Source organism: Nothobranchius furzeri, chromosome 7 (genome assembly GCF_043380555.1).
Source record: "Nothobranchius furzeri strain GRZ-AD chromosome 7, NfurGRZ-RIMD1, whole genome shotgun sequence".
Taxonomy (NCBI): Eukaryota; Metazoa; Chordata; class Actinopteri; order Cyprinodontiformes; family Nothobranchiidae; genus Nothobranchius; species Nothobranchius furzeri.
In genome coordinates, this window is record NC_091747.1 from 56,533,765 (window position 1) to 56,546,457 (window position 12,693).

Sequence of the window (12,693 nt, forward strand, 5' to 3'; positions counted from 1 at the left end):
TCTAATTGCAGCGAAGTACGTTTTGCGTCCATTTCGCGTCCAGTGGAAAGAAGGCTTTCGTCGTAGTGATGGAATCTATGATTGCCTTTCAAACCATCTCTGCACACAACTGAACAGAGCTAGGATCAATCAGGGCAATGAACAATGTGACATATTTATTCATGGTAACAGATATCAGTCAGTGAGCCAGTCTGCCTTACATAGTCCTATAATAATAATAATGCATTGAACTTATATAGCGCGTTTCTAGACACCCAAAGACGCTTCCACACACTCTCACATTCACACACTGCTAGTGATGGTAAGCTACTTGTAGCCACAGCTGCCCTGGGGAGGTCTGACAGAGGCGAGGCTGCCATTTGGCGCCGTCGGCCCCTCTGACCACCAGTAACACAGGCAAGTTGGGTGAAGTGTCTTGCCCAAGGACACAACAGCAGGATACCCCTGGCGGGAGCTGGAATCGAACCCATGACCCTCCGATCATGAGGCAACCCGCTCTACCACCTGAGCTACTGCTGCCCCATCATCTGCTTTGTCTCAAACAAAAGTTCAAGTCTAAATCGACCAAAGTTTATGCCAAAGCCATTTCAAACAAGCACCATTCCTGAGTCGCCACCGGTGTCGTTTTGCTTTGCCGCACCTCTGGTCCTAAGCCCACCCAGCGTCCCTCTACAAACTGAAGCCTCTTTCTTAAGACACACTCAGTGTGTTTACATGCAGCCAGTAACCCTTTTAAAACCCGAATATTCACAATAACCCCGTTCCGCAGGTCCATGTAAACACCACCAGAAACCCGGTTATGCTCATAACCGGGTTTTTAAAAACCCGGTTTCTAACCCGAATGTTTGGTCGTGTAAACGCATATCGGGATATCCCCATCAAAGCGTGTGTTCTGCGCATGCTCTGTTCACAAGGAATCTTGGGCTTTTGAGTAGCGAGACGTCTTGAATGCGCCAGAACTCCGGAAGTAAACAAGTTGGGAGCAAAATGGCGAGCCGCAGCACAGTACCACACTTTCGGAGTGACGAGGAAACTAAAGCGCAAACAAACGCGGTCGCTATCTCTTCCGAACTGGGAAAAATGTTGTTGTTTTCACGGATACCGGAACGAGGAGAACCGGAAATGACGCATATTGTGTCTGGACGTAGTCCATACGTCCTGACGCTACGCCAACGTCCGCATTTACATCGGGTTATGCAAGTTAGGGGTAACTCTTTCTATTTATGCTTGTAAACGGGTTATTCTGATCAACTCAGAAACCCGAATGCCGACCTTAACCCGATCATAACCCGGATAATGGCTGCATGTAAACGTAGTCACTGTGGCCTTATGAAGGTGCTGTGGTGTCATGGGGACGCTGTCAAGCTTGAAAGCAATATTCTGGCATCGCAGGACTTGTGAATGACTACCACGTCTTCGCGCAAAAGATGGTGAAGTCATGATCATGTGTGGAAAGCGGACTCAGGCTGGCAACGATGTTAAAAATGAAAGTAAACACGGGCCGCCAGTTTCGCTTTTGTAAACTGGAGCAAGGCAGAGATCCGGGAGTTTCTGGCTGTGAGAGCTGAAGCTCAGATCACCAGAGAGTTCACGGCAACTGCCCCTTTTTGGAGTGGCTCATGAAAAAAACTTAAGGAGTGCAGTGTAGCGTCATGAAGGGCCTCTAATTTGTGACAAAGGTCACATTTTCCCAGCTGGGTCAAGCTGGGTCAGACTATAACTTTTAGTTCCACAGATTAAAGAGGAGTCCTGATGTCTAAAGAATATCATCCTTTATCTGCTGCTGTTCTGTCCCAGAAGGAGGACACTTCAAGTTCACGATAATAATTAAATAATAATTTTAATAAACTCTTTGACTTTATTGAGGTTTATTATAATCATCATAGATAATCACTTGGTTCAGTATAAATCTATTTTTATTTACTGAAATGAATTATTATGCTTTGGGTATAATAATGATTACTATAATTATGGTTGATAATGTGTGTTCAGCAAATCAGAAGGTCAACTTCCACCTTATCCATCTAACACAGAGTTTATCCAGAGTAAAGGGTAACTGCCACCACGTGTCTTGACTCATGACCAAAGCTTTCTCTGAGAGAACTCGTTCTGAGAGTGGGCGTGTTCTGAGGAGTTTGTTAAACAAATTTTCCAGCAGAGAAACTTCGTGAGCCAACCACCATCACTGAGGATACGGGAACAGCCGTCCCTAACCTCCACCTGCTGTTCTGTCACGCCGATAAGAATGGTTACGAATAAACGTAACTGTAATCAGCTGACGCAAAAACTCTTCCAGGGTTATTGATTTTGAGACGCGAATAGTTTCATCAGTCGTGTGACACATGGAGACATCCCAGGACTGATTTGGTCGCATTGAGGTCCTTCTACCAGCCTCGTGCCCGGAGGAAATCATCTCCACTTGACATCTTGGATCCAAAGGGGGGTCTCTGGAAACTGGGTGAGGTAGACACTTTCGACACGATGACGTTTGATGCTGTTTCTCTAAGTAACAACAGTTAGCTGCAAAGCCATCATTTCCAACCCAGAACACGCTTCTCTCTCTGAAAGAAACCTTCTGAGAATCCATCCACGCATCCAAACTCGTATTTTCAATTTAGCTTTCATTCAGTCACAGGTTTGCCTTTTAAACAAGTTTAATATCAAAGCTGTTAGATTGTCATCCATGAATTGTCATTTTTAATTGTCATTTAAATTGTCGTTTCAAATTGTCAAGTTTAAAATTGTTAGTAATAAATTCTTTATTTTTAAACTTCGCCTCATTCTTTGAAATGAAAAACAGAAAGGTATAAATATTTCTGGTTATTGAAAAAGCAAAGATTCCTAACTTCTGATTCAAAAATAAACTTTTGCTATTAAATTTAATCATCTTAAATTAAACATTAGTCTTTGGATTAAAATTAGACCAAGCTCGTTGGCATATGAGCTTATATCTCTCTCTATCTCAAGTCTATATATATAATATCCTAGATATTTATATATAATAGAAGCGTCACTGTTAACTCGTTTGGATCTTCTCTCAAAATCTAACAACTGAATAGCAACAGTGTTGATTCTAATATGTAGATAACCCTACAGCACCTTCAGTTGGGATAAAAACAAGTTATGTCCAAGCTAAAAAGATATCAACGGTGCAGAGACCGCCCCCATACCCCTTTTATACCGCCATCGAGTAAACCTTTAGTGCAAAGCACATGATCACGCCACGTTACTGCCACAGGCTGACCACTTATAAATAACCAAAGGCTCCCTGATGCCGCCTCCACTTTGCAGCAAAGTGGCACCATTGTTTTATGAAGCTACAGAGTGTCGTGACTGGCCAAGCCAATGGTAGGCCTGCTGAGGCTACACTGGAGCGTGCCTAGACTAACCTGCAGAGTAAAATTGTTGTGCTACTGCTATTATCTGTCTAAGCTAACTGCTCAAAGTATGATGGAAGTAAGACATACTGTCTTGTTAAAGCTGTGCTGCGGTGGCTCAAATGCGATGTTATAAAACCTTACATGACAATCTGTGGGATATTGTCCGGTTTTTGTGTAAAAAGCAGCAGAAATCAGCTAAGTGTGCCAGATTGTTCACATTATAAGTCGATCTGACTGCAAAGAAAAATTGACTGTAAGAAAATTAGCTTGTCGCAGGTGTTTAAGCACCGTAAAACAGCTGAAAAAGGAGTGAGTAGTTATTTACAGCCCTGACAACTAAAAGAAAACGCCTTGAACTGTTCGGCAAACTACACGCAGGCAAAACAGGAAATCAGGCTTTTGTCCGTGCGAGATGGCATCAAAACACCTTGTTTCATCTGTCTTAAGCAATCCCATCTTGACGCCTTCACGCGTCCCCATGTGGGGTTGTGTCGCTCCTCAGAACAGATTGGGAAACAGCACGATCTGCCGGGGAAGTCCCAGCGGGCTGCCATAACATGCTCGTTTGCCAACGCACCTCAGTTGCACTGAGCCCATGTTTGATTTTTTCTCAGTTTGCCCCTCCTTTTTCTTCTTCTCCTGCTCTCACTCTCACTTTACTTCTGTCACTTGCTCATTTTGCTGCCTATATTGTCGGCTTTCTTTCTTTCTGCCTTTCTTCTCTGTCCCTGACACTCAGTCTCTGTCAACCTGTTGGCTTTGTCTGGATGTGCCTCTTTTCCTTTTTCTCTTGGGTCTGTCTTCCTTTTTTTCCCTCTCACACCTCCTCCTTCTTCTCTTTCACTTTAAAATATGTGTTAGTTGGCTTTGTGTCCTGTGGAAATGCCAGCAGTGATTGTATCCTTCATCCACAAGGCAATAATAAGGCAGGTACACTCGTGCCCCTCCATTTTCCTCACCTTTTCTTTTCTTTTGTACCTCAGAAATAAGATATCGCGACAGTAAACTTTACAGACAAGAAGGAACAATTTATAGAAAACAAATATTAGGTTTCTTTTTTAGTTGTAAGTTTGATGTGTGGCATCTGTTCACCCAAACTATAGAAAACACAGATTTTGTTCGTTTTCTTTGTTAAAGAGTGCATCACTGCAACAGCTCTTTGTAAGCTTACCCTCATCCCAACTGACTCTTTGCTGCCAAGCACACAAACAATATTCATAACTTCATTTATTTAAAAAAATAACACACTGTATTCCCTCCTGTGGGTAAAAAAAAAACATAAAGTTTTGCAGAATCATAAAAGATAAGCTGAAAAGTTGCATTACATCTGTTTACCCCCAAAATCAGAGCCTCTCTTTTGGTGCACACTCCCAAACACAGGTAGTAATAAATAACCAGATATCCTGTTGAGTATTTGTGCACGGGGGACAATGGCTTCCTGATTTCTCAGGTGTAATGCCTGGATGAATCGCAGGTGGAGGAGATATTGCGTGCTTGATGGAACCCAGGTGCAGGAGTTATTTTCACTCTGCGCCGTTAATCACCTGCGTGACGCTGAATTATGGCTTGCATTTTAGTAGTTTAAATATAGAGTTCTCTCGGCTGCATACACATCGGTAGGAAAACAGCAATAATAAGGGCAAAGTCAAAAGACTGCGCCGGTGTCACACGCAAATATGTTGCATTCTTTCTGCAGACCAGTGCTTAAAGTTGGAAAAAACACTGTTTATTATCTAACTGACAACCAAGCCATCAAATTACTGCTAAAGGTTCTTTTTGCTAACTTACTTATTTATTGCAACGCCAAAACACAACCCAGACATGTAGCTAATGTTTTTGTTTTCACGTTCCTTATTGATTTGACTTCCACAGTGATGCATGGACGTATTAAACAATTAATAAACAGAAACACAAGACTGTGGATGAGCTCTAAAACATGCTCCATCTTCATTTATCCACACTCTGCTCTGTTATGATCCTCCAAGAAGCCGGAATGTCACAATGGTGTACGTTTGAAACAGACTGTCTAAGTATCTGATTATAAGCTGTTTATCCTTGTTAAATGATGACAACATAGTTATGCCAATACAAGTGGCCTCAGATGTGATGTTGGGTCGATATCTATTGACAGACAAATCATTGTTGTTGTTTTTTTTTTTTTCGTGTGTGTCGTCATTGTCCAGACCCGATGCATGAGACGCTAAACTGGGAGTGAATGTGATTGGATTTTCAGTCTCCATCATTAAATTCCCATGCGGGGAATACTAATTCCAGTATTTAGTGCGGTGATGCTAGGGCTTGCTTTCATCTTAAACTGATTCCAGTCTAATTAGATTGGGCATGTGGGGGGTGGTGGATGTATCCGTCTGGTCTAATCCCTGCCTCTCTGTCCCAAACATTGTATTATCCAGAGAAAATCCATTGGCTGCAGGCTATTCAAAGCCAGATCTGCCTCCACTGCAGGCTCTGTACTGTTTCATCTGGAAAGCTGCTCCCAGGAAGCTGCGCTGTGCAGCGAGGGTGGAACCTAATGGTCATAAGTGATGTATGGGTTGCAGAAAACGCCATTTAGAATTTACAGTAAACCTCTTATCGTGTATTCAGGGCAAGATCGCTCACTGCTGTGGCCTCTTTAGCAAAGCTGTGCCTAAACTATAAACTACTCTTTTATTTAGTTGGCCCTTTTTTTAAATTTCACCATGGTCAAATCAGATGGCCTCAAAAGAAAGACACATCAAAACGCATCTGGATAGGTAAGTTCATTGAAAACCCCTTGTTTTTTTTTTTTTTTTTTTTTTTTTTTGCTTCTTAAAGGGGTGGTTGACTCGTTCAATCAATAGGAATGAATGACTTGCAAATCGTTTTTTGGGGGGGGGGTCAGATACATACCGGTGTACCATTTCTAGAAACTGAAATTTGCTCACTTCCCCGCTGAGCTTTAGACAGCAGGTTTTGGAGTTTTATTTCCTGATCTTGCCTCAAACTGGATAACAACTATGCGACTACTGGCTTACTGAATGTTTTAGGTCCACAAATAACAAGTCTGGAGGAGCTTCTGCCATGTGGTGGTGTTGCTAATGCTAACAGTTAGCTTAAACTAGCCAAAACATCAGCTGCTGGTTCCCAACAACAGCCTTCCCCGTTGTGAGTCAAGATGGGTGAGTCCATGAAACATAGACGTAATTTTCACTTTAGAAGTGGGGGGGGACACGTGGATCCTTACAGTATGCTCTAATGGGAAACAGGCTTCAACACAAACGATTGTTTTCTGCTTGGTCCTAGAGCTCAACCAGTGTCAATTTAATATAGCGTAAAATTGTTTTTGGATGGTAAAACGTGCAGGGGTCAAAACTTGACTTTGGAAAAAGTGGGGGGGACATGCCCCCCCTGCCCCCCCCCCCCCCCCAAATTACATCCATGCCATGAAAACTAATTCAGTGTGACGCAGATCTGTGAGGTTTTTTTAAATTCAAGAGTTTCACCCTCTATTTCCTATCAGACGCTAATGCAGGAGATAGGTGTAGGAGACTGTTTTCATGTTCAGCCTGCATGAAGAGCTCAGAGTGAGTGATCAGAATAAATAAAAAAGGTTTTTCAGTCACCTAAACCTTTAAAATGTGATCATCATCGCAGTCTCCTTGGAGTTCCTGTGTTGTGGTGCAGCGCCTGGATCTCTGGACTTGGAGCTCCCCCCGTCTCCTACGCATCTTTGGGGGGCAGATCTGTGGTCCCTCACACTCTCTATTGGACGCTCCTATAGAGAAACCTTACATATACAAGCGCGTGTACACACACAGGTGCTCACATGGTGCTCTCAAAAGTATGGGCTTGGGCACGTTCAACACAGGTCTTAAGACTATGGTGGGCACTTAATGCAGTGTGGTTTATTATCATGTGATTGTTCAGTTAAACAATGCTGATTATATATTTCTTCATCAAGTTGACACAGTGATAGCTTGATCTTGTTGTATTGATGTTGTGTCCCTTTTTTTCTTGTCTCTTTCTGCAGGTCTAGAAGCGGACTCTAGTTCATTATAGTTTATTTTTGTGGACCCCCCCCCACCCACCCCCTTACCCCTCTCTCCCCACCTTTTGTCTTTTCCTTTCTTTTTCACCTCTGTCTCCGTGTCTGGTCGGAATTACAAAACATTCAAAAACAATAACAATAAAGTTTTAAGTATCAGGCGTGACATTAAAAGCAGACGCTTTGATGCTCCACCTGAGAGTAAATCTGTAAGGCTTGTCACCAGCATTCAGACATCAATTGTGTTTGCTTCACAGCCAGACAGGACACGGTAAAAATAAATAAATAAATAAACAAATAAATAAATAAATAAATAAATAAATAATAAAATGAAATAAAATGTGATCATTCATTCTGAGTTCCACCTGAAGGCTTAAAGTGAAATAGTACCCTATTTCCTGCATTAGCCAACAAATATTAGAACGTAATAATCATCATTTATCATTCATGGACTCAACCAAATTAGCTGGGAAAGCTGGTGTTGATTTAGCATTTAGGACAGAACAGAGCATGTCTCAGCTAGTAGAAGCTAACCGTTAGCCTTAGGAACTCCGCAACACTGCAGAATTCCTTCAGGCTTGTGTTATTTGTGGAGAAAAAATATCAATGTCGCAGTGCAATCAGAGTCAGTGGTAGCACCGCATTGCTGTTAGCCAATCAGAAATGAGATATCCAAATATCAGGAAATAAGACTCAAATCCTGTCGTTTTCTGCTCACCTCTCACCTGGCTAACTTCTACTTCCTAAAACAGGAGCGCGAGGGCGTTCTTCCCACAGAGATCCACTAACAAGACACTCATTTATACCAGACTACCCAAATGTGTTGAAAATACAAGTGAACTTGGTCTTTAAGATTTTATATCTTTTATTTAACCTTAAGAACGCATATACCTTTGGAAACAAAAGGGAGAAATGTTCAAAAACCACTCTGCTCATGAAACATGGTCAAAACACAGCGAAAATATGGTGTAAACAGGTCCTTCTGAGTGCTGAGAAGGCCAAAAAAAAAAGAAAGGCCTTCAGCCATTGTTCTCTACAAAGGTCAATCGCAATTCAATTCTGTAATATGGAAGGGGGGCTGGCTAACCTAGAAAGTGCCCTCGTTTTAAGGGTGAGCAACAGGAAAGGGCCATTCAGCAGAACAGTTGCACCCTGTGCGTCGAGCACATTCGTCAAGGGCGAAGGGTGAATTCAGTTCAGGGAAGAAAAACATTGTTTTGGAGGCTTTTACATGTTGCGGCTGTTTCACTGCTGCTACACACTCAAGTGTTTGTAACCACACTAAAAAAAGAACCACAGCTGATTGTGAGTGAAAAGATCCTCATCCTCCTCTTTATTTTTGTTGCCCTTGTGAAATTTCATTAGGTGGATTTAACAACTTGTGAATGTCGGCTTTCTCCATGACCCTGACACTGGTAGCGGACATGTCTCGCTGGCAGGGTGTGATATATTGTGTTAAGGTGTTCCTGAGGTGCAATTTTTAATGTGACAGCCTGTGCTGACCTCACATCTGAAAAGCCACCTTCTTGTCTGACACTGGCATCCGTTTTTCCTTTTAATAGAATTTGGAAAGCAGTATAAAGTCAGAAAATAACACATTTATCATTTATCAACTTGCCTATAAAAAAATTAAAATAAATAAAGTGATTGTTTAATGCTTTATGTATACTTCACCCTTTTTTCATGGGTAAATTCATGTTTCACTTGAAGCTCAGATTCACTACCAGGAGTCTGACATTTTGGGGCTTCTAGGATGTTTCTTATCTCTCAGAACTGAGCTTCTCTGGACAGAAATCCAAGTGGAGGGTCTTCGGATCTGTTGGAGCTCCTCTTCCAGTTTGGGAATCACAGCCTTGCTCTGATGACCCAATGTGGCCTTGGACTTCACAACTTCTTGATTTTCTTATTCTTTGGGATCTCTCCCCCTTAGGTGACTGAGGTCCAGATCATGGAGGCCAGACACCTTCTATATCGACCTAATTGCAGCTACTTGTGTCGGACACCTTGTTCTGCACATAAAAAACGGCCAATCAGCACAAACACGACCTAAACTATTGTGAGCAAAGTTGAGGGTGGGAATGCATCACCGAGAGCTTAGCATTTGGCTCGGTTCCTTCGTGAACTCTTGTTACACCAATCTGTTGGACCACCTTATTTTAATCCACGTGAACTGGTAGAAAAACTACAGCTTACAGCAAGAACTCACCTCCTCTCAGCTGCAAACTCGGGGGTGGGCATTCCTGGTCCTGAAGGGCCGCTGTCCATCAGGTTTTAGTTGTTTCTCAGCTTAAACACACCTGGTTTGAATCAGCTGGTGATTAACAGGCTGATTCATTCAGGAATCAGGTGTGTTGGAGCAAGTAAACAACTAAAACATGCTGGATAGCTGCCCTTGATTACCTGGATTCTTCACCCTTGTGCTAACTGGTCTAGTGAAGGGCAGGAATCTGTTCCACCCAACCACACTCTTCCAGGTATCTCTGCCATTGCACATGTGGACATTAAACTTCCTAGAAGAGCAATGGAAACCCCGAATGACACTCAGTCCAGACCGGGGTAATCCAAACCAGAGTAGTAGCCCCCACAATTCGGGTCTGGAAGTGAGGCCAATGCGGAAGTGAAATAAATTGCAGTTCCAGCCTCAGCCGCTGGGAGCTGGTGTCAGAAGCGAGCAAATCCTCATTGACCCCCATGTTAAAAATACCAATTTCACAGCAGAAATAAACATGTTTACAGCCTGGTTCCAAAACATGTTTAGGTTTAATAGATCTAGTTTACACTCATGACAACTCTGAGGGGGGTGAATTGTTTTATCACTCTTCTGTTTAAGTGTATTAAAAGCCTAAAATTCGGACTAATTAATGAGCATCAGACCCACGTGACCACAGAGCTAGCGCCGTGGGAAGGCCTCAGTAGCCTCAGTCTGAGCCTCGGTCTTGCCTGAAAACTGTTTTTAGTTTCTGAACTTAGACCAGTAGTTGTAGCGTTTGTGCATTCTTTTTTGGATATTATTTGTGCAATTGTTGGACAAAATGACTTACTGTGGTATTAATTGCACTAATAGAGCATTCAAGGAGTCTCCACTTCATTTTTTTGGGTAAGTAAAATTATATTTATGTATTTTAGGTCACTGCCGCTTTTGCACTAGCTGAGCTTATCAGAGTAGCTAGCTAACTACCATTTTAACATGTACTTTTTAACCATGAAATTTAGATGTAATACGGTAAAATAATTAATAGGGTATTTGTCGATGGGTGTAAAACCCAGTGCATTTAACATAAAAATGGGTTGAAATGTGACATGTTGGTGGAGCTCTCGGAGGGACACTTCTGTGTTCCATTCTTCCACCCGGTTCTCCCCAGCGGTCAGCCCGGCGCATCTCTGACCGCTTCTGTGCTGGTCTGCTGCACAGCCTGACCACTTGTGGAGCTCTCGGACTCGGAGAGAGACCTGACCACAGAAATTCTGCAGCTCGGTGAGTTGGTTGATAGTGCTTGATGTTAGTCTCCAGAAGTCTGTATGCCATCAGATAAACTCGCTCGTTTTTTTTTATTTTTTGCATATTTGTAAAATAGTGGTGGTGGGAGGACTAAATAACTAATTTGTCCACAAAGAGCGGCGACCGGGTGCCCTGTTCTCATGGGAACTAGTGCAGTTTAATAAAATAGAAATTAGTTAATAAAACTGATTATTAAAAGGTTCATATCCTATCCAATGAGGCGATAGACTCAAGTGCTTTGTTTTATATATTTGTTATAAAGTATGCATTTTGTATTACTCTTTATCCTAACTTTAGACCTTTTACTACAGGGCATGATAAGCTATTAAGTATTGTAAACTCATATGCTTAAGTAGTTCTTTGTATGAAGTTTTCCTCTAGGCGATCCAGAGAGGCTTGACCTTTGGGTAAGTAACCAAAGAAGAGAGTGCTGGACTCCCAATTCACACTCCCGCTTGTGCAGTGAACACTTTGAGAGTCATTACCTCACCACGGACTCCAGGGTACAAACACATTACTTCATATTTTGGTTGAGATTGGAAAATGAAGAAGAAAAACTATATACATATTTACAAGAAAGTAGCACGACATCACACCTTTCTGCATCTAATGAACACAACGACTCCCACACAATAGAGGCTAACGATGCAAACGAACCATGAGGAGGTAGGGAGGAGGTGTTTGGCAGGTGACAGCTTCTGCTTATCAAGCAACAATAGACAGCTACAATGACTATGTTTACATGCAGCCAATATCCGGGTTATGATCGGGTTAAGGTCGGTTTTCGGGTTTCTGAGTTGATCAGAATTACCCGTCTACAAGCATAAATAGAAAGAGTTACCCCTAACTTGCATAACCCGATATAAATGTGGACGTTGGGGTAGCGTCAGGACGTATGGACTACGTCCAGACGCAATATGCGTCATTTCCAGTTCTTCTTGTTCCGGTATCCATGAAAACAACATGTTTCCCAGTTCGGAAGAGATAGAGATCCTTGAAGTCACTCTACCATTCACCAAACGTGGAACAGATGTAGTGCATTGAGGATCCAGATGCATTGCTCTGGAAAATTTCCTAACGGTATCTATATCTTCTGCCGCTGCATGCAGACTGTCACGAAGTTAAAGCATTTTGTCGTAAATGGCAGTTGTACAAAAACCGGACCGCGTCTGTTCTGCACTCGGTGTGAACAAGTATTTAGTCTGACCCTTTGCCATAAATAGGGGTTGTATCAACTAGTCGACTAGTCAGCTAGTCGACTTCACTGCTTTGTAGTGACTTTTTATGCCTTTCATCGAATAGTCGCTGTCACGTGATAATGACCGACAAGACAGAGTCTTCGGAAAAGACAGCAGGTGACAAGCCCCTATGCATTGGGAGGCGACGTGCTGTGCCAGAGTGTCAATATCTGACATCCGCGGTAAAACTGACATTTGACCGAATTGTGACCTTTACCTTCTTGAAATTTAACTCACTCCCATCCTAACCTTAACCCGCATGCAAAGCTTTGTTTTGCGTTTCATCGTTCCTATCAAACGCGATTAACTGAAAGTTTAGACTTACATACTGGGTAAAGGTTAGGGTGGGGGTGAGGGGAAGGGTAAATAGCAAGAGGGTAAAAGTGACAATTCAGTGAAATCTCCATTTTACTGCGGGTGTCAAAAAGCGATGTGCTGTGCCAGAGCGTCACCTCCCGATGTGCGTCGGAAAAAAACGTTTGGTCACCCATCGTCAGTTTTAGCCATTTCAGGTGTATGACTTCATCAATGATTAGTCAAAGTCGACTAGAT